The sequence below is a fragment of the Dasypus novemcinctus genome, chromosome 22 (assembly GCF_030445035.2).
Source record: "Dasypus novemcinctus isolate mDasNov1 chromosome 22, mDasNov1.1.hap2, whole genome shotgun sequence".
In the NCBI taxonomy this organism is placed as follows: domain Eukaryota; kingdom Metazoa; phylum Chordata; class Mammalia; order Cingulata; family Dasypodidae; genus Dasypus; species Dasypus novemcinctus.
In genome coordinates, this window is record NC_080694.1 from 30,792,527 (window position 1) to 30,814,000 (window position 21,474).

General features: G+C 39.8%; 1 protein-coding gene across 4 annotated transcripts in view; it reads left to right on the forward strand.

Annotated features, from left to right (window-relative positions):
* Positions 1–287: 287 nt before the first annotated feature.
* Positions 288–21,474, forward strand: part of LOC105745572 (zinc finger protein 596-like) — a 68,579-nt gene continuing 47,392 nt past the window's right edge. For 2 of the 4 annotated variants that reach the window (XM_058285154.2, XM_058285157.2), the window contains exon 1: positions 288–545. The gene's annotated coding sequence lies outside the window, so the exon portion shown is untranslated. The remainder of the gene's footprint in view (positions 546–21,474) is intronic. The other 2 variants (XM_058285155.2, XM_058285159.2) reach the window with 1 other exon arrangement.

Genomic DNA, 21,474 nt, shown 5'->3' on the forward strand with positions numbered 1-21,474 from the left:
CCCCCCGCCCGCCCCCCAGCTCTCCGCTGGGCCTCGGCGACCCCTGCAGCTCTCCGCGGCCTGGGCAGTCGTCGCTCCCAGCTGGCGCCGAGATCCTGGGCAGGGCACCCTCCCGGAGTTCCCCCAAATCCAGCAACAAGGTCGACCTCTCCTGCCCGCGCAGGGAGGAGTGCGGGTGGGAAGGCTAGAAGGCCGGCAGGCGGGGCATCCGCGGGCGTCACCGCAGCCCCCGGAGAACCCGTCGCGATGCCTCCCGACTCGACCCGGGATTGGCCGGCGGGGCGGGCGGGACCGCCTCCCAGGCCTGACGCGGCCGCGGCGTCCGGGCGCCGCGCACAGCCCGGCGCTCCGAGTGCGGGCGCGCCCTCCCCGCGCCGCCCTCCCACCCAGCGGTGCCGGGCCGCGCGCGCTGCCCGGTCGCGGGCCTCGCGGGAGCCGAGCAGTCTCGGCCGCTGGGCCGAGGACCGAGACGAGTCGCGCGTCCGTCCCCCGCGCTCGGCGGCCAGGCCGCGCCCCGCCCGGCCCGCGCTGCGGCTGGTGCCCGGGTGAGTGACGCGCCGCTGCACCCCGACGCTGGGGCGCGAGCGCCGCCGCGGGGCTCCCCGCGGAGGGGGTGCGGAGCTGGCGAGCCCAGAATCCTCCTTTCTCTGCATTGTTGCTGCGGGCTTGTCTTTTCTCCTCTACTTCTGTGGCACAACTTACTTGTTCGTTAAAGGGAGTTGCCGGCTCGAAATCCTGGCGTAGTGTAGGATTTTTTTTCTGTTGTCCTGGAGACAATCCTGATATAATCAGAGAAAGGGGACATGCATCTATAGTAGTGAAATTATTATGCAAAATATTGCAAACTTGCAGTCGGAGAAGTTGGGGTCTGGCGAGTCCTGGCTGAGCCGTGTGGGAGCGGGAGGAAGAAGGGCGAGGTGTCGCTGAGCAGACACACTTTTGACATGTCAATGGTTAATTTTTCCTGCAGCGCGAACAATTGAGAAATTGTTGAGAAGTTTGCAAGTATGGGTTTTACCCCACCCAATACTGTTTTAATGTTAAATATGTTATCTACTTACAAACCAATTTTTTTTTTTTACTTTTCACTTGCGTGGCTTTAATGGAAGCAAGCTCAGTAAAATTTTTGAAATATACTTATTTTGTCTTGCTTTTAATTGAGAACATGCCCCTTTGCAAAATTTATTTTTGAATTCAGTTTACTGTAATGTTTTTCTTTTGTCTGTGACTGATATTGTATAAAGAGATATGTGGCTGGATAGATAGAGCTGATAGTCGCTATGCATGAGAATGTCCTAAAAGCTAAAGTGGCTACTTTTATGTTACCTAAATTTTACTTTAACAAGATACATAAGCCATCTTCAAATTAGTATACGTTTGCATTAGATAAAATTCGTTTATTAGGACAAATCAGTTTTTTAAAGAACTTCCACACAATGGTGGTTTTTAATACCGACTGTTGCATACTGCCTAAAGCTATCTAAGATGAAATTTCTTGAGGACTTAAAATGATAGTATATTTAAGAACCAAGTCAGTGACTGCTTGTTGTAAAGCATATGTTTACATTCAAATGAAATTTCTCATGTTAAAGTTTCAAAATATAAAAAGTTTAATTTTTTATATCTCCATTTGAAAGGTGAAATGAGAACATCCATAATCTCAATTTTTCTATTCCTTTCTTCCATAATATTTTCATCTGGTGATAATCATCCTCAATTCTGTACTTTTCTTTTTTCTGTACTTTGAAATTTGAAAATATATTCATGTGTCTTAAAATTTCCATTAATCAAATATACTTTCCAAGTTACTTTCTCGCTCTTGTGGTCAGCAAGGGGCTAGGCCTTCCAATAACTGTCCACTATATATATTGCCAGGATTTTTTTTTGAATTTTATTACTTTCTCTTGGTAAAATATGACATTCCACACAGATGAAGTGATAAATATTTGTAACCTACTTGCATCAAGAAACTTTTATTTCAAGATAGTATATTTCTTCAACTATTATATATACATCAGATACATCTGATACTATATATGCATCTAATAAATGTTAATTTGTGTGTAAAGTATCCTTATTACATTTACTCCCCTCCTGGCTTGGCATGTAAATGGCACATAGAGGTAAATACCAGCCTTTTTTTTTTAAAATTTTTTTATTCATTTTTAAAAAATATTACATTCAAAAAATATGAGGTCCCATTCAACCCCACCGCCCCTACCCCACCATTCCCCCCACAGCAACACTCTCTCCCATCATCATAACACATCCATTGCATTTGGTAAGTATATCTCCGGGCATCGCTGCACCTTGTGGTCATTGGTCCACATCATAGCCCATACTCTCCCACGTTCCATCCAGTGGGCCCTGGGAGGATCTACAATGTCCGGTAATTGTCCCTGAAGCACCACCCAGGACAACTGCAAGTCCCGAAAACGCCTCCACATCTCATCTCTTCCTCCCATTCCCCGCACCCAGCAGCCACCATGGCCACCCTTCCCACACCAATGCCACATTTTCTCTGTGGACCTTGGATTGGTTGTGTCCATTGCACGTCTATGTCAAGAGAAAGCTTAGATTCCACATGGATACTGGATGCAATCCTCCTGCTTTCAGTTGTAGGCACTCTAGGCTCCATGGTGTGGTGGTTGACATTCTTCAACTCCATGTTAGCTGAGTGGGGTAAGTCCAATAAATCAGAGTGTAGGAGTTGAAGTCTGTTGAGGCTCAGGGCCTGGCTATCATATTGTCAGTCCAGAGATTCAAATCCCCTAGATATATCTTAAACCCCAGCACCAAATACAATTCCAGTAAATTAGCATGAAAGGCTTGTGAAAAGAGATCCCATCTGTGTCCAGTTCCATCACGCAGAAACACCAGCTCCAAAGAAGGGCCAACTGACACCATCTAATACCAGCTTTTTTTAACCTGTAAAATGTCTCCACCTTGTAATCCATGCCACCATCAACTCATTATGTCCTGCTCCCATGGACACTAAAATCTCCAGATAAACTTCTCGAGGGGAAAGAGATAGAAAATCACCCACCATGTTCTGGTCAAGCTTCTATTTTCATGATTTCTGAAATTGTGCAGACTGATAACGACAATCCAAACTGAGATCTGAGTAGCCTGGGGCCATAGAGTAAGTAAGCCCAAGCAAAATTCTGGAGTAACATGCTTCTGACTTGGAGTTTTATTAGCAAATGTCTTTCTCCAGGGCTTTCAGCCTTTGGCAAAGAGCTGTTACTCTGCAGAACACAGAGCAGTGTGTTCTAGTGAAAACTGGAATACAAATATCCCACTATTTCCATAAAACCCCCAAAGCACTCAGGACACTATAAGCCTATTGCTATTTAGATAATATTCACAGATTTCCTCCTGAACATCTAGATTCTTAAAAGGGAAAATGCATTCACAACTTTGCTTGTGCTACATTTGGGTGGATTTGGCCTCTGAATGCTTTTAAAGATGTGGTCGTGATATGGACAGTTTTTAAAGTAATTTGTTTTGAAGTAAAATCTGAAGTATAAAAAATTGCTAGAGTAGTGTGAAGAAGTCCTGATCCCTCACGTAGATTCCCCAGTTGTTACCATTTCACTACATTTGCCCACTAACAGACATTTCATAAAATTACTCCGATGAATTTTATCTCCCAAAGAAGGGCACTCTCCTAGGAAACAACCACATAAACCCAAAATAGGAAATCAAGGTTATTTCAACTCTGTGATTCTGTCCACAGACGTCTTCAGCTCTGACCTCCTTCCCCAGCCATCCCAAACTGTCCCAACGGTGTGTATTTTCCCATTGTACTTCCAGGCTACATCAGTCTGGAAGTTTTCCTGAGACAGTCCCTCACGTTCATATCTTTGACAGATTTAAGGAGCACAGATGATTCCAACCTGGGTTTGCCCAGTGTATTCTCTCCAGCAGACGCAGGCCCTGTGTTCCTAGCTGGCACACCACAGTCTGAAATTCTGCTCTCCTCTCTGCAGCCATTTGGAGGGGACTTGGTTCCACCTGCCCCCACCCATGGTGGTATGAACTTGAAAACAGGTGACTGATCTGCCAGATTCTTCCACATACCAAAACATGCTTTCCCTTGGTAATGACTGCTCTTTTATAAGGATATATTCTTAATTATATCAATATCATCATCCCTACCCAATCTTCATCTACCAGTCTTAGTATCCATTGATGATTCTCAGGTCGAACCTACCATGAAATGGTGATTTTCCATTTCCATTACTGCTCCCGTGTCTCTTATTTGGCTTTCTACTGTATGAAGGACTTGTTCTGCTCCCTGTTTATTTGCTGTGGCATTATGGAATCATGCTCTAGTCCTTTTTTTTTTTTTAAGATTTATTGGGTTTTTAAATTTATTTCTCTCCCCTCCCGCCACCCCTATTGTCTGCTGTGTGTCCATTAGCTGTGTGTACCTGTGTGTTCTTCTGTGTCCGCTTGTATTCTTGTCAGCAGCACTGGGAATCTGTGTCTCTCTTTGTTGCGTCTTCTTGCTGCATCAGCTCTCTGTGTGTACAGTGCCACTCCTGGGCAGGCTGTACTTTTCTCGTGTGGGGTGGCTCTCTGTGCATGGCACCCTCCTTGCACGTGGGGCTCCCCTACATGGGGGACACCCCTGTGTGGCACAGCACTCCTTCTGCACATCAGCACTGTGTGTGGGCCAGCTCATCACATGGGTCAGGATGCCCATGGGTTTGAACCCTGGACCTCCCATGTGGTAGGCAGATGCTCTATCAGTAGAGGCAAATCCGCTTACCTCTATTCCATATGTCAAGTGTTATCATTATTTATTTTAATTCTCCAGTTGTCCCAGATTAGATGCAGTCAGGCTCTAAGTAAGTCATCTGCTCTTAGTCAAGGTGGTAGCCAAGGTATGAAGATGAAATTATACCTGACTTCCTTTTCAAATTACATGCAGTGTCAGAGGTACCATTTCTTTCATCCAACCATGTGGGCCTCCATCACTGAATATTTAATATTCACTAGTAGATGCCTAGATTTTCTCTGGTTGCGTTCGCTAGCCCTTATCTCCATGCATTCTGCACCTAAAGGAAAAAGAAAGCTCATATCATTGCTCTATCTTTGTCCATGGGGTCCTAATGGCCTTAGAGCAGACCTTCAGTTCCCTCTTGTCTCAATATTTTGTACATGCTCCCATTAAACCAATTCATATCCCAAGCAAATTTTCTTAGACTTTGCCCAGCCACATCCTTAAGGTTGCAGCTAACGTACCTATTCTTTTCAAGAGGTTTTCTCCCCTCTCTAAAAATGAAGTCTATTGGTATTAAATTCACACTTTAACTTCATTGTTTTACTTTAAATTACTTCTAAATTAAATTTAAACTCCACTGGGCAAATGATTGTTTTATTTGCCTGTGTAATTCCCAGTCACTGGCACAGGCCTGACTCAAAATGATAAACACTACCCTCAAGAATGTTGTAGAATAGGCAGAACAGAAAGACAAAAGGTAATTTTATTAGCCAGGGTTCTCTCTGGAGACAGAACCAACAGATATCTGTAAATAGTATGAGATTTTATAAGAATTTGCTCATATTACCATGGATGCACAAGTCCAAATTACACAGGGCAGGTGCAATCCAGGGGCTCCAATGAAGGTCCTTAATGAGTTCCCAGAAGAAGCTGGCTGCTTCAAGTAGAGATTGGGGTTTTCTCACTGAATGCTGCAATCACTTCCCTTTTTAAGGCCTTCAACTGATTGGATGAGAGGTCACTCATTGCTGACAGCAGTCTCAGTTGATTGTAGATGTAACCAGCCATACATGCAATCAACTTACTGATAATTGAAGTCCATGGAATGCCCTTGTATTACAGTTAGCCCAGTTCTTGCTTGACCAGGTAACTGGGCACTATTACCTGGTCAAGCTGACACATTAGCCCAGCCATCACAGTTACATAGTAATAGGAGTTACATATGAGTAATGAAACTGTAATACCTAAAAGACCTTTTAAAAGAATACACATTACAACTTTTTTTTTCCACAGAGCAGTGAATTTTTAATAGTAAATAAAAGAAGGTAAGGTGTGTTTCTAAGAATTTATCCACGTTATCTATCTTACAATTTTTTATAGTATTCTCTTATAATCCTTTTTATTTCTGTAAGGTTGGTAGTAATGTTACCACTTTTATTACTGATTTCAGTCAATTGAGTCTTTTCTCCTTAGCTAGAGGCTTTTAAATTGTGTTGATCTTTTCAAAGAACCAACTTTTAGTTTTGTTGTTTCTGTTGTTTTTCTATTCTCTATTTCATTTTTCTCCGCTCTACAAAATTAAGTCTTAGATTTCATATGGTTTTTTTTAAATGTAGATATTTATGGTGATTATAGGCAGTGATTTCATTCTGCCTTATATTTTTTATTTTGTTCCATTTTTACCATTTTCTACTTTGCCTTTTATTTTTATGTTTATAATGACTGCAGGCTCTTTTTAATTTTACAGATGTATTCTACAATATTTAACTATGATTATTGATATTCACTTAGATTCTTCACAGATCCTTGATACTATAAATAATGGATGTGATGAACATTCTTGTTCACACTTTTTGACCTATTAATACATATTGAATATAATTATTTAAAGTGAATTCCCTCTTGCCTTTCTTACTTCTGGTTTCTTACGTAGTTTAGGTGCTTATCACTTTTTTATGTATTGTGCATTCATTTCTGTTTATCTCAAAGTGTTTTTTTTTAAATTTCCCTTATTTTTTTCTGTGACTCATTGGTTGAGTGTGTTGTTAAATTTCCACTTATTTGTTAATTTTCCACTTTCTCCTTTATTACTGATTTCTAGATTCATTCCATTTTCATAAAATAAGATACTTAGAATTTGAGTGTTTTTACAAATATCGTAGAATTACGTACGGTGTAGAGAATGTTCATGTGTACTTGAGGATACTTGAGGGTTCCATGTGTACTTGAGTGTATGTACTTACTATATGTATAGTGCTGGGGCTTTGGTTCATAGTTTTGTTTACTTCCACTCTTTCCATATATATCTGTCTAGTTTTTCTATATGTTTATGAAAGTGCACAATTGATGTCTTCAACTATTATTGTAGAAATATTTCTCTGTTCAATACAATCCATTATTTTCTCCATATATTTCAGTGTTGTGTGTTCTTTGCAGATATATTTGTAATTATTATATCTTCTTAATTGATTAACCTTTTTATATCATATATTTCCTTGTCTCTTGTAAAAATATCTGAGATTTTGTCTGATACATCCTTGGTTACTTGTGTTCATGGATAGTTTATTCTTTTTCTTGCTATAATAAACAGAATATTTTTCTTGCTTTCCTCTTCAGTGTTCTTTACTATTGTATAGAACCACCTCTGATTTTTGAATGTTGATCTTTTATCCTGCCACTTGCTGTATACACTGTTTAGCTCTAATACCTTTGTTGTGAAATTTACAGGGTTTTCTATATATTGGATCATGTCATCTGCAAATAGGGAAGTTTTAATTCTCTTTCCAATTTATTTGCCTTTTATTTCTTTGTCCTGCTTAACTGCTCTGCTTAAAACTTCCAGTGGGCATAAGCATGGTAAAAGTGGATATTACTGTCTTGCTCCTAATCGTACGTGGAAATTTTCAGTCTTTCAACCATTGAGTATGATGTTCGCTGTGGGTTTTTTATATATGGCTTTTACCATGTTGAAGAAGTTTCCTTCTAGTCCTATTTTTCTACATTTTTAAAAAATAAAGCAGGAGTGCTGGATTTTGTCAAATGCCTTTTCAGCATCAATTGAGATACTCATATGTCTTCCCTTTATTTCTGTTATTATGGTGTATTTAATTAATTAATTTTCTTATGTTGAACCATTCTTGGGATAAATTCCACTTGGTCATAGTATATAATTTTTTTTTAACAAATCAAATTTATTGGTACATATTAATAAAGCATAAATTCAAAGTGTACAATCAGTGGTATTCTATATAATCACATATTTGTGCCTTCACCACTTTAGTCATTCTTAGAACACTTTTATTATTCTAATAATAATAAACAAAAAACCAAACAAAACTCATCACCTCTCAATCTGTCTGTACTTCCCCTGCCATACATAGCTGCTCTTTTTCCTTCTTTCTAGTATATTTATATTTGTATTTTGTAAAAACAGTTTTATATTTGCAATATCACCCATATTTGTGTTTTACATGAAGTTTTACTGTCATGTACAGTATCATGTTACAGTTTATCACTTTCCTTCTAGTAATATACGTGACCATAGACTTTCCCTTTCAACGACTGTCATACCCATCACTAGCACTGCTAGTTACAAATACCATGATATGCTTTCAGATTTTTATTCATTTCCAAAGATATACAAAAAAACCATTTACCAATTCTGCACAGATTAAGCCTCAGCTTTCCACTCTTTAACATCATTCTTTTTTCTGGTGACCTGTAGTCTAATTATTATTCCATGAGTTAATGAGTTTACACAATATATTTACTTCATAACAGTGCAATTATACAGTATTTGTCCTTTTATGTCTGGCTTGTTGCACTTAAAATAATGTCCTCCAGGTCATCCATGTTGTCATAGCCTTCATGACTTCATTTCGTCTTATTGCTGCATAATATTCCATCATGTGTATATACCACAATTTGTTTATCCGTTGATGGACAACTGGGTTGTTTCCAACTTTTAGAAATTGTGAATAATACCACTATGAACATTGGTGTACACATATAATCCATATCTTATATTTGGTGTATTTTTCCCCCAGCCAACCCTATTATTATTTTTTTAAATTTATTTTTATTACAGAAGTTGTGAACTTATAAAAAAAACATGCATATGTGTAGAATTCCCATACAACACCCCTCTATCAACACACCACACTGTGGTGGAACATTTGTTTCAGATTATGTGATAATATCATCAGACTATTACTACTAACCATGGTCCATAGCATACATTTGGCACACTTTTTCCATACTCCCCCATTATCAACACACTACATCTTTAGCATAGATGCACTTTTGCTGTTAAACAGACCATAGGTCACTCCAATTGTATTTTTCCCGTGCTTCTCCACATTTCCACCACCCTGCAATAGTGACGTATTGTACCTCTGCTTTGGCTCACAAAGGACACTCTTACATATGTACCATCAATCACAATTCTCATCCACTCTAGGGTTTACTGTTTTATTCAGTCCCCAGATTATTCTATAGCTTTCTTTCAATTGATATTCACATCCCTAATCTACCCTTTCCAGCCACATTCCCTTTTATAAACTAACTGTTACCACGATGTATTACTGTCAACACTATACATTTCCACACTTTTATGTAAAGCTAATTAAAACTTCTACATACATTAAACATCAGTAGTCCATCTCAGTCTTTCTTTATCTCCTTTAAGAATGCACTATGTACCACCAAGTCTTGAAGATGTCTTCGTACATTTTCTTCTAGAAATTTGCTTTTATATTTAGGTTTTTGATCCATTTTGAGTTAATTTTTGGATGAGGTATTAGATAGGGGTTCTCTTTCTTTCTTTTGGCTATGGATATCTAGTTCTCACAGCATCATTTGTTGAATGGACTGTTCTGCCTGAATTGAGGTTTGACAGGCTTGTCAAAAATCATTTGACCATAGATTTGGGGTCTGATTCTGATCCATCGATTTGGTTCCATTGGTCTATGTGTCTTTCTTTATGCCAGTACCATGCTGTTTTTACCACTGTAGCAAGGTAATATGATTTAAAGTCCAAAAATGAGAGTCCTCTAACTTTGATTTTCCTTTTTAAGATATTTCTCACTATTTGGGACCCCTTTCCCTTCCAAATAAATTTGATAATCATGTTTTCCATTTATTTAAAAAATGCTGGTGGAATTTTCATCAGGAATGTGTTGAATATATGTATTAACTTGAGTAAATTGACATCTTAATGATATTTAGTCTTCTAATCTGTGAGCATGGAATGTTCTTCCAATTATTTAGGTCTTTAAAAAATTTTTTTTTATTTTAAAAATTTAATTGCCTTATTTTAAGATACACTTCTTTTAACAATGCTTTGTAGTTTTCTGAGGAAAAGTGCTTTACATCCTTGGTTAAATATTTGATTCTTTTAGTTGCTATTGTAAATGGAATATTTTTCCTGACTTCTCCTCAGATTGTGTATTACTAGTATCTTTTAAAGTCTTTTTTATTTCATGTAAGTATAGCTACTCCAATTTTTGTTTTTGTTTTTGTTTTTTTGCCACTGCATGTGTGGAATATCTTTTTCTAGCCTTTCACTTTCAATCTGTTGGTATCCTTGGGTTTAAAATGAATCTCACAGAGAGCATATAGGTGGCTCATATTTTCTTATCCATTCTGCCAATATGTGTCTTTTGATTGGGGATTTTAATGCGATTACAGTAAAGGAAGTTTTTATTTGACCCATTTTGACTGTTGGGATTTTTCTGTTATTTTATTTCCACCAGTTTTTTTTAAAGGTTATTACTTATATAATCTTCATTTCTAGTCTCTTTCAAGCCTTTCTCTCCTGTCTTTTCTTTCAAGACTTGCGTATCCTTGAGTATTTCCTGCAAAGCCAGTCTCTTGGTTACAAACTCTCTCCATTTCCGTTTACCTGTGAATATTCTAAATTTGCCCTCATTTTTGAAAGACAGTCTTGCTGGATATGAGATTCTTGGCTGGAATTTTTTCTCTTGCAGTATCTTAAATATATCATACTACTGTCTTCTAGTCTTTGCGGTTTTTGATGAGAAATCACTTAATCTTATTGGGTATCACTTATATGTTATACATTGCTTTTCTCTTGGTGTTCTCAGAATTCTCTTTTTGTCTTTGGCATTTAACGTTCTCATTAGTAGGAGTCTCAGAGTTGGTCTATTTAGATTTATTCAGATGGGAGTACGTTGTGCTACTTGGACACGGATATCTATGTCCTTCAGTAGGGTTGGGAAATTTTCTACCATTATTTCTTCAAATATTATTTTTGCCTCTTTTCCTTTCTCTTCTTCTGGGACACCCCTAACACATGTTTGCACATCTCTTGTTTTTGTTTAGTTCCCCAAGACCTTGTTCAATTTTTCCACTCTTGTCTTCATCTGTTCTTTTGTATGTTTGTTTTCAGAGGCCATATCTTCAGCTCACCAGTTCTTTCTTCTGCCTCCTCACATCTGCTGTTACATGATTCCAGTGTACTTTTAATTTCATTTATTGTACCTTTCATTCCTGTAAGATCAGCTATTTTTCTATGTATGCTTTCAAATTTTTCTTTGTGCTCCTTCAGTATCTTCTTAATATCCTTAATCTCTTCAGCCATCTCTGAATTTATTAAGGAAATTTGTTTGAACATCACTGATTAATTGTCATAACTCCTTTATGCAATCTGGACGTTTATCTTTTTCCTTGAAATGAACTACATCTTCCTGTTTCTTGGTATGGATTGTAGGTTTTTTTGGTGTCTTTGCATCTGAATTACTAGATATATTCATTCTGGGTGCAATCTCTCTATAGTTTAGAGCTTTCTTGGCCCTTTCTCCCTTGCTGGTTGTTGAGTAGGAGCCAAGGATATAGGTTGGTGCTGTAAACTGTGGAGGCTCAAGCTGCCCTCATTGCCCCAGGAACTGATGAAGCTTCTCCGACCTTTATCCTTTGCCAGGGGTAAGGACAGAGCCACACCCAAGTGTAATATTCCAAGTCATGTAGGCCTAGACTGTAGTTGCCCAGAGAGACTGATGAAGCTTCAGGCCCCTTACTCCCCTGCCTGGGGCAGGAATGTCACTGCAGATGTTGGCAGCAGTCTATGCTGTGAGGGTCCAAAATGACTGCATTAACCCTGGTGAATTCCGACTATTCAGTGTGTGCTAGCTGAATATATCTCAGTTACCCAGAGAGGCTGGTGCATGTCCTGCCAGCTTCCTCTCTGCCTGAGATGGGGCTGAAGTCTAGGCTAGGGGTGCAGTCTGATCTGGGTGAATAAAGCTGGTTCCTACCATCACCATGATTTTCAGTCAACCCCACTTCCCCTTATGCTGGAGTCGGAGTCAAAATTGCTGCTACCAGCCTCTTTCCAACTTGGATAGTTTCAAACTTCAGCTGTTGTTAGGATTGCACTCTAACCAGCTGAAATATCAATAACTGAAGTCCGTCTGTGTCCCCCCACCCCCTCCAGTTATTGGGAAATGGAGCTTCCAACTCCAGCCCCAGAATTAGCTCCTGAGGTGGCTTATACCACCAGAGTAGGATGATCACCAGCCTCTGTGGCATGGCCTGTATTTTCCCAGAAAGACTGGCACAGGTCTTGACAGTATTCTCCCTGCTGAAAGTAGAGTGGAGCTTAGGCCACAGCTGGGTAGAAAGAAGCAGGTCCCTACCAGCACTGTGATTATCAGTCTGCCCCACTTCCTTTCATGCCCGGCATGGGGTTAAAATGGCAGCTACCAAATTCTTTCTGACTTGAACAGTTTCAAACCTTAACTGTTCTTGAGATTATACTTTAGCCTTCTGAATTTATTAATTAGTACCTGAAGTTGGTGTCCAACTGTCTCTTCCTCCCCTGTTTTTGGGAAGTTGAGCTTCCAATTCCAGTCATGGAATAGCTCCCCAAGCCTTGTGCCATCAGTGGAGGATGAGCACCGGCCACTGTGGCATGGAGTTCTATACTTATGAATCTTCTCTGCAGATGGGCAATCCCCTCCTTTCTTTCTTTCAAGGATATTGCAGGATGCTCTTCTGGTCTGGAGCCCCCAAACAGGTGCTTTAGATAGTTCTAGGGGATTACTAACTTCCTTCTAGCAGGAGCTGACTCTAGGAGCTCTTTACTCTGCCACCATCTTGCTGGTTGTCCTGTATATATTTTTTCAGGTATTTTATTTGTGGTTACCATGATTGATTATTTTCTAATGTAAATTCCATAGCATATATGATGTACTTATACCCCTCCATCAACTACCTTTAGTTTTTCTTGTTATAAATCATATATTTATTATACTTCCAAAACATAGATTTTCCTTACTTATGCTTTTGCATTTTGAACCTCTGAGAGGGGAGAAAGTAGAGTTATATGCCAAAAATAAAATATAATAGTACTGGCATATTTATTATTGATATGATTTCTTTGCCAAAGATCTTTATCTCTTTGTACCTCTTTGATCCACTGTGCAGCATTCTTGCCTTTTGTCTGAGGAATTTCCTTTATACTGTCCACCGTAGGTCCAATGTAGTAGTGAGAAATTCCCTCCGGCTTTTGTTTATGTAGGAGTATCTTAATCTCTCACTTCTTTTTGAAAGGCTGTCACCAGATATAAAGTTCTCGTCTGGCAATAATTTTCTTAAAGCACTTTAAATATCTTTTCCCACTGCCATTTTCCTTTTCATGTTTTTTTATGGGAAATTAGCTCATTGGGAATCCCTTATACAACTTATAAAAAAGTTGCTTGCAACTTTCAGAACTCTATCCTTGCCCTTGACCTTCAACAGTTTGGCCTCCAAGAGTCTTGGCATGGTGTGCTCTTTAGGTTTATTGCATTTGATGTTTGTTATATTTCTTAAATATGTATATTCATGTCCTTTGTTAAATTTGAGAAGTTTTCTGCCATTATTTCTTCTAATACTCCTTCTTTCTCTCTTTCTCCTTCTAGGACTCCCATAATGTAGATATTGGAGGCTTGGTGGTGTCCCTCCCTCATGTCACCTAGACCTAATTCACTTTTCTCATTCATTTTTTTTCCTGCTTCTCAGCCTGAATCATCTCAGTTGTGTTACTTTTGAGTTCATTAATTCTTTCTTCTTTGAGCTCTAATCTGCTGGTGAAAACTAAGAAATTTCTTATTTCAGTTATTGTGAGATTCAGCTCCAGTATTTCTTTGTGTTTCCTTTTAAAATTTTCTATATATTTATTAAGATTCTCATTTTGTTTACATTTTCCTTAAGTTCTTCTGTATTTTCTCCTAGCCCTTTGAGTATATTGATGTTTGTTTGTCTTTTTAAATTTTGGCTGGTATACCCAAAGTTTGATATTCTACATTCAGGGTTTCTGAAAATTTCTCTTGATCTCAGAATGGGACATAATTTCTTGTTTCTTTGTCTTGTAATCTATTGTTGCCCATTGACCAATAAATTTGGTTTCCTGTGTCCCACTAGCACTTTCCAACTGGGTGGGGCTGCATAACTGATTGCCTAGAGAGCTGACACAGGACTAAAGAGATCTGATCCTCTAAATTACCTTCCCTACTGACCAGGTCTGTTCAGGATGCAGAGAGGAGCGGAATTATTTCCTAGCCAGGAAAAGAAAGCGGGCTGCCAGCAAACGTTGGGAACAGCCTCTGAGAAAGTTTTATTTGGGAGTCTCTGAATAGCCTGGAGTAAAGATCCTTTGTCATTTGGTATTTCAGAGAACATAGTCTGACTAGTTTGACTGCCAAAGAACCCCATCTGTTGGTGGACCAAGGAAGTGCTTTTGAGAAAATTAAAAGTAATTAAGTAAGAGAGGCATTTTTCCTGCCTTTCTTGCCTCCTTCCGTAAAGCCCATGGAAGCAGCTCTGGAATCTGTTACTGGGTCAATGGCACAGATATTAGCAACTAATGGACAATTCTAAAGACTTCAAATGGTTGAACCAAGAATCAAAGAATGTCAGTAACACATAGCCTCCTGCCACTAATTTCCAACAAAAGAGAGAAATTTAGCATCAGAATAAATTCACCATCATAATCAGATGCCCAGGCAGTATCAAAAATTACAAGCAATATTAAGAAAATAGAAGAAATTGCCCAAGCAAAGAATACATCAAAGCCCCAGATGAGACACAGGATTTGAGAAAACTAATCAATGAGGTTTGTACAAATCTCCAAAATCAAATTGAGTTGAAAGACAATATGGCTGAAAAGATAAAAGAAATCAAGAAGATACTGGGTGAGCAGAAAGAAAAGTTTGAAAACCTGGATAGAAAAATAACAGTTTATGAAAATTAAAGACACAGTAGGTTTGATCAGAAACACATTAGAGGCATACAACAACAGACACAACATGATAGAAGAATGAATAAGTGATACAGGAGACAGAGCGCTGGAATTGAAAAGAGAAGAACAGAGAGAGAAAAGAATGGAAAAAATTGAGCAGGGTTCAGGGAGTTGAATGATAACATGAAGTGCAGCAACATATGTGTTATGGGAGTTCTAGAAGGAGAAGAGAAGGAAAAGCCCATGATGGAGTATTTGAGGAAATAATGGCTGAAAGTTTTCCAATTCTCATAAAAGAATTGAATTTACATATCCAAGAAGCACAGTGTACCCCAATCAGAATAAATCCTAATAGATCGACTCCAAGATACATAATACTCAGAATGTCAGATAACAAAAATAAAGAGAAAATTCTGAGAGCAGCAGGGGAGAAGCAAACTATTATATACAAGGGAAGTACAATAGGACTTAGTGCAGATTTCTCATCAGAAACCATGGATGCTATAAGACAGTGGTATGATATAATTAAGATACTGAAAGAGGAAAAATGCCAATCAAGAATTCTTTATCTAGCAAAACTGTCCTTCAGATATGAAGGTGAGTTTAAAATATTCACAAATAGAAACTAAGAGAGTTAGTAAAAAAAAAAAAAAAAGTAAAGAACCTGTGTTTTTCAGGAAGTATTAAAGGGAGCTTTACATCCTGAAAGAAAAATACAGGAGAGGCTTGACGGAGTGTGTAGAAGGCAAGACTATCAGAAACGATAACCAAATAAGTAAAGACAGATGACAATAAGATATGACATAAGAAAGCCAAGAAATAAAATGATATAAGTAAATAATGCATTGACAGGTGATATATGGCTGACAGGGAGCTATACAGGGCATATGTCCAGGGTGCATGGTAATGTTTGGATATACTCATAGTGGCAACAATTAAAAACTACAGCTGGGGGGGTACTGGGTTCCTGGCTGGGGGTGCTCTGTCGTGGTTCCTAGGGGAGCAGCAGCAGTCCCCCAGGTGCAGCGGCAAGGAACGGGAAGGAATGAGGGTCCAACAGTGAGCCCCTGATACTAATGACTATGCTTGTGAGCCTGTATGCCTGAAATAAGAACAAGGCCTAGAGCAGCACTGTGCCTGGGAATTTCCTCCTGACAGCCTTCATGTTACTCAAATGTGGCCAGTCTCGAAGCCAAACTCAGCATGTAAATGCAATGCCTTCCCCCCAGCATGGGACATGACACCCGGGGATGAGCCTCCCTGGCACCGAGGGATCACTATCAACTACCAACTGATGATGCAACTGGGAAATGACCTTGAATTGAAGATTCGATGCGGATCAGCAGAATGTCCCTGTCTACATATAATAACATGACTTTAAAATGCTGTTTGACCTAATGTAAGCGGGAAAAGGAACGGAGAAATGAGTTTATATGGCTACAAGTCTCTAAAAAAGAGTCTGGAGGCTGTCAGAAGGATTGTCCTTATGCACAACTGAGCAGAGTCTAAGAGACAGATAAAGTAGATACAATCCCCAGGTATTGGTTCCTTGGAGGGCTAAAGAGACCCACGGGTTCTATGGTCATGGCAGATGGGGTTCACTGCCATGTCAGATGGCCCTTCTTTGGAGCTGGTGTTTCTGCGTGATGAAACTGGACTCACATGGGATCTTTCATAAGACTTTCATGCTACTTTACTGGAATTGTAGTTGGTGCTGGGGTTTAAGATATATCTAGGGGATTTGAATCTCTGGACTGACAATATGATAGCCAGGCCCTGAGCCTCCACAGACTCCAGCTCCTACAATCTGATTTACTGGACTCACCTCACTCAGCTAAGATGGAGTTGAAGAAGGACAACCACCACACCATGGAGCCTAGAGTGCCTACAACTGAAAGCAGGAGGATTGCATCCAGTATCCATGTGGAATCTGAGCCTCCTCTGACATAGAGGTGCAACGGACACAACCAATCCAAGGTCCACAGAGAAAAGGTGGCATTGGAGTGGGAAAAAATGGACATGGTGGCTGATGGGTATGGGGAATGGCAGGAAGAGATGAGATGTGGAGGTGCCTTTGGGACTTGGAGTTGCCCTGGATGGTGCTTCAGGGCAATCACCGGACATTGTAAATCCTCCCAGGGCCCACTGGATGGAATGGGGGAGAGTATGGGCCATGATGTGGACCATTGACCATGAGGTGCAGAGATGCCCAGAGATGTACTTAGCAAATGCAATGGATGTGTCATGATGATGGGAGTGAATGTTGCTGGGGGGGGGGGGGGTGAGTAGTGGGGTGGGGATAGTGGGGTTGAATGGGACCTCATATATATTTTTTAATGTAATATTTTTACAAAATCAATAAAAAAAGAATAATATCATTGAATGTTAATGGGTTAAATTCTTCAGTCATAAGATACAGAGTGACAGAATGTATAAAAAAGAATAAAAAAACAGTAGCCGTCCATATGCTGCCAAAAGGAGATTCTTCTTAGATTCAGGGATACAAATCAGCTGAAATTGAAAGGTCGGAAAAAGATACTCCATGCAACAGTAAGCAAAAAAAAAAAAAAACAACAACAACAAACAAACAAAAAAAACCAGTAGGGGTAGCTGTGCTAATATCAGACAAAACAGACTTTAAGTGCAAAATAGTTATGGCATATAGAAAAACATTATATGTATACGTTATTTTTCTGAATTAGGGATTTGTTTTTTAAAGAAATGTAGATCACATAAAATGTTACATTAAAAAATATAAGGTTCCCACATACCCCACTCCCCACCTCCTCCTACTCCTCCCACATCAACCTCTTTCATCAGTGTGGCACTTTCATTGAATTTGCTGAGTACATTTTGAAGCACCGCTAAACAGCATGGATTATAGCTTACATTGTAATTTATCCTCTCCTCCAGTACATTCTGTGGGTTATGGCAGGATATATAATGTCCTGCAATATCATTCAGAACAACTCCAAGTCCCAAAATATCCCCATATCACATCTCTTCTTCCCTCTCCCTGCCCTCAGCAACTCCTGTGGCCACTGTCTCCACATCAATGATAAAATTTCTTCCATTGCTAGAGTCAAAATATTCTGTAGTAGAATACCAGTAAGTCCACTCTAATCCATATTTTATTCCTCCATCCTGAGGACCCTTGGATGGCGATGTCCACTCCACATCTAAATCAAGAGAGGCCTTATTTCTCACATGGCTGATGGATGGGGTTCTCATGTTTGTGGTGGTAAACTCTCTCAGTTCCCTAGGGTGGTGGTTGGCCATCCTCACCTCCCTGTTAGCTGACCTGGGTAAGTCCAATGAATGGCAGAGTAGGTGTTGCAACTCTACTGAGACTCAGTGCCCAGGTGGCACATGGACAGTCAGAGATTCAAGTCTCCTGAGCATACACCAGTCCCAGCGCCATCGACAGGTTCAGTAAAAGTGGCAGAAGAGGCATGTGTAGAGAGGTAACATATGAGTTCAACTCTGTCACACTCAGGAGCACAAATTCAAAAGTAGGGCACACTGGCAAGGCACTGAACTCCAGAGCCATCTGCCATGACCGTAGGACATGTATGTCTCCGTAGCCCTCAGGAACGCTTCTGTCTGGGGTTGTATCTACCTTGGCTGTCTCTGGAATCCTGCTGAGACATACATAATTGTCTTTACCATTTCCCCCTTTTATTCAAGGTCTTTTTCCAGTTGCATCACCAGCAGGTGCTTGGTAGTAATCCCTTGGTGCCAGGGAGGCTTATCCCTGGGAGTCATGTCCCACTGGGGTGAAGGTAATGCATTCACATGCCAAGTTTGGCTTAGAGAGTGGCTACATTTGAGTAACATAGAGGCTCTCAGGAGGTAACTCTTAGGCACCCTTCAGTTGTAGGCCTGGTTGAGATTTCAAGCATACAGGCTCATAAGCATAGTCATCAATATCAAGTACCCATCATTGGACCATCCTTCTACACTTGTCTTTAACCTTGCACTTGGGGGATTGTTTCTTTTCCACTGGGGAATGTGACAGAGCTCCCCAGGATGGGAACTCAGCACTCCCTCAGTTGTCATGTGTAATTCTACCCACTAAGAAAATACTCAGAGAACATCCAAACATACCTATATAGTCTATATGCATTATATGTATGCCCTGGAGAACTCTCTCCTATCCATGCATCCCCCAATGACATTCCACACCAGTGCTCCTCCCCTGCCATAGTTGAACCCCTCTGTGATCCAAAACTTCTTCAAAAATGAAGTCTAATATATTACCAAATTCAATTAGTAGGAAAATCAAATAGTAATGACAGGTGTAAGATTAGAAATAGAATACATAATAGTTTAGCAAGACTGAAATAAAGTAAAAAATAAATTGGGGTATTAAAAAAATACGTTTTTTTAATATTTTGCCTTTCATCACTGTAATAAGTATTGCCCAGTATGTACAGTCACAAGGCAATATCTTCCATTTCTTCCTCAGTGTCTACATCTTTTTTTTTTTTTTTATTTCTTCATAAAAGTTTTCGGTCACAGTAAAGCCACATAGAGATTACAGTATTCTCCCTATACCCAACATCAAGCCCTTTTCCGCCTTCTCCAGAAATGATCTTTTACATGTGGATGTTACATTTGCTACTACTGATGTACAGATATTGAAGCATGGCTACCAACCATGGTCCCATTATGGTTTACATTATGTTTTATATTTTGTACTGTACACTTTTATAAATTTTTGTTATATTATGGTTTACATTTTAGACTATATACATTTATAAATGTTGGTGAAATTTAATATGGCCTGTGTCCATCGTTGCACAATCTTGCGGAATACTTCCACTGCCCCCCACTTATCCCCTTCTATCTATTCTATTCCTCTCTCCACCTCCCCTTGGGGCCCACAGTGTATTAGTCAGGGTTCTCTAGGGAAACAGAATCAACAAGAGATATCTGTCAATGATATGCAATTATATGAGTCTCTCACATAGCCATGGGGATGTACAAGTCCAGGTTCCACAGGCAGGCAATGCAAGTCCAATGAAGGTTCTTGAGGAGTTCTGGGAGATGTTGGCTGTCCAAAGACGAGCTGGGAAATTCTCTCTCAAAGCTAGAATCACTTCCCCTTTTAAGGCATTCAACTGATTGGGTTAAGTGTCACTCATTGCTGATGGCAGTCTCCCTGACTGATGCAATTATAACCAACTATTTATGATTTACCACTGCAGTAAAGTCAATGGTGACTGAAGTCCATAAATGCCCTTGTATTACAGTTAGCTCAATGCTTGCCTGACCAAACAACTGGGCACAATTACCTGGCTGAGTTGACACAATAGCCTAACTATCAAAACAATGACAATGCAGCTTCACTGATTGAAGGGCAAGATGCATAGATACTTGCAACAATGCTGGGGGCTTGGCAAACTAGGTTGTCTTCCCCCATTGGGAACCACGCATGCTCTCGAGGCACACCCTCCCCTTTGTTTGAGAATATCAGGCCTCCCCAGGAGAGGGGTACAGCACTTTCCTGCTCATTGTATGGGTCTCCATCCACTGATATAACACACTATGACAAGATGAGTATTCACACACTCCCTAGAAGCCTGCCCCAGGTGCACCCTGTGCCAGATGCCCCACGTCAAACAGTTTAAACCAGTAAACCTTCCTTATTATATTTTGTAAATAGTTTTCTCAACATTATAGTTTCAACCACATACCTGACAATCTCCTGTGTTCACTTGCTTCCCCCCAATTGCATGGACCATCTGTCCTACCCTCCCACTCCTAGCCCCCCTCAAGCCTGCAAAGTCCCAACTAATAGTATTGTTATGCCCCTGTCTTATCCCTTCACTGCACAACTACTTACCCTCACTTTATCTTAGATTTCTCCCCTTTCAGTGTTGGCTCACAACCTTCCACTGCCCCCATATTTCATGTAAGTCTATCTTCTAGTCTCTAGCTGTCTGGAACAGCTTGATTTGCTTAATTTATATCAGAGAGGTCAGGTAGTATTTGTCCTTCAATGCCTGGCTTGTTTCATTCAACATAAGGTCCTCAAGATTCATCCCTGTTATCATATATGTTAGTACTGTATTCCATCTTAGAGCTGAGTAGTATTCCACTGTATGTATATATTACATTTGGGTTGATTTCAACCTTTGGCAATAGTGAATAATGACACTATGAACATTGGTGTGCATATATCAGTTTGTATCCTTGTTTTCAGTTCTTCTGGGTATATTCCCAGCAGTGGAATTGCTGGGTCATAAATAAATCTGTAACTAGTTATTTGAGGAACTGCCAAACTGTCCTCCACAATGACTGGATCCTTCTACATTCCCACCAGCAGTGGATGAGGATTCCTATTTCTCCACATCCTCTCCAACACCTGTTTTCCTGTGTTTTTTCAATAGCCACTGGTCTAATGGTATAAGATGGTATCTTATTATAGTTTTGATTTGCATTTCCCTAATACTAATGATTTTGAGACTCTTTTCATTTGCTTTTCAGCCATTTGTAT